At 42.1% G+C, this 1,785-nt stretch overlaps 1 protein-coding gene across 2 annotated transcripts in view; it reads right to left on the bottom strand.

The window, feature by feature from the left end:
- Positions 1-1,785, bottom strand: part of LOC106686746 (protein VAC14 homolog) — a 34,801-nt gene that overhangs the window by 18,244 nt on the left and 14,772 nt on the right. The gene's annotated exons all lie outside the window — the stretch shown is intronic.

Here is a 1,785-nt window from a genome sequence, read left to right as displayed (position 1 = left end):
TTTATATTTTAATAAATAAAATTATTACAATATACATGAAAAATAAAATTACCTCATAGAAGAAAAAAAAAATCACCAAAATCCGACCAATATTAACGATGATACGGCAAAGTTAACCGTTTTCAAATGCGCAACCATGGCTACCGTCATCACTGCATCTTCTCTTCTCTATCTCTATATGTATAAAAGAGAGCTGTTGAATCTTTGTCGTTGATGGACATAATTATTACTGGCCCAATTTACGTGGGGTATCTTTCTAAATTTGTATGAACTGAAAAGTGACCAAAAGAGTGTGGTGTGGACGATCAGGCTGTAACGGCGCGCAACAGTGGTTCTGCAGAAAGAATAATAAATGGTGTCCAGAGGCTGCTCGTGGAGATTGGTTTGGCAATTAATGCAAAGAAAAGTATGGGTATCATAGTGGACAAAGTAGAGCTGCAGTCAACAAAGCTCTCCCTAGAGAATACATAGGTCATCCAAACGGCAAAAGACGAGGACACCATCAAATATCTCAGATGTCCATTCTCGGGAGAGTTAGTATTTGGAGAAGAGGTGGTGACAAAGCTAAATAATAACCTTGATAAATTGGTGAGCTCATGTCTCCTCAAACCGGAACAAAAGATAAACGTTGTCAACCAGTACTTGTTCCCGGGCCTTGTTTACCCTCTCCAGACTGCTTGCCTTACAAAGATACGTCCTGCGATATTGGAGGGCATTGATACCAATATCCGCAGGAGTATCAAGGCCATCATTGGGCTCCCCGCTAACACCTCGTCAACGCTGTTGTACGCACCTAGGAGGTATCGAGGACTGGGTCTGATCCGCTGTCAATGGGAAGCTCCACTACAGCATTGGTCAATTGGTCCATTGCCTAGCGACTGTCCGTGAATGTTCCGGATGCCCTATTCCAGTCTATATTCAGTTACGAAGCAGAAAACGCGGCATGTGCTGATGACTTGGGGTGGATAAGGGCAACCAAAGTGTGAGAGCTCAACGACAGTTGCATGAGAATGGTTTTGAAGAATGGACCAGTTGCAGGTGGCAGGGTATTGGTGTTCGTTATTTCAAAGAATCCCCGAAAGCTAATAGATATGTATGTGAGAAGCAGGTAATCTCGGGGTCAGAATGGGCGAACGCCATGAAACTTAATATCAACTACACACCCCTGCATCGAGTCCCAGGAGCCAGTGGACAGCAAGGAAAAGTTGGGTCCCTCTGTCGCAAATGCAATAGCTCTCTCCTTATAACACCGGCACTACAGGGTCAAAGAAGAATTGATGAAGTTCCTTGAAAGAAAAGACTTCACCTGCTTCGAGGAGGTCTATTGTGTTGACACCGACGGATTCGTAAGATATGCCGATATTGTCGTATTTACGAAAATCAGAGGCACGGCTCTGGTCTTGGATCCGATAGTAAGATTTGAACCTCGAACAGGAAGGTGGAGTGGAAAGGGAAAAAAAGGAAATATATGAAAAATGCGTCCCTTTCCTTAAGGAAAAATTCTGCAAGACCTTCGGAGAGAGAGAGAGTTCACCATGAGAGGCGTCTGGTTTGGATCTCGCGGAACAATACTAGATAGAAATAAGGAGCTTCTTAGAAGGCTTAGGTGTTAGCATCGGGGATATTGCGATCTTAGCAGAAAATATTATTTTCGACTCCCTAGGGATCATACACCATCACCTGCATGGGAATTAGCTCGGAGATTATTCATTGTTTTATTTATTTATTTTAATATTGCTGTAGATTTGTGTTTTAATTTATTTATTCATTAAATTATTTTATTTT

Source organism: Halyomorpha halys, unplaced genomic scaffold (assembly GCF_000696795.3).
Source record: "Halyomorpha halys isolate HHAL.00 unplaced genomic scaffold, Hhal_1.1 Scaffold867.1, whole genome shotgun sequence".
Classification (NCBI taxonomy): domain Eukaryota; kingdom Metazoa; phylum Arthropoda; class Insecta; order Hemiptera; family Pentatomidae; genus Halyomorpha; species Halyomorpha halys.
Note: the sequence above shows the minus strand (reverse complement) of the source record. Positions and strands in the feature narration are given on the sequence as shown.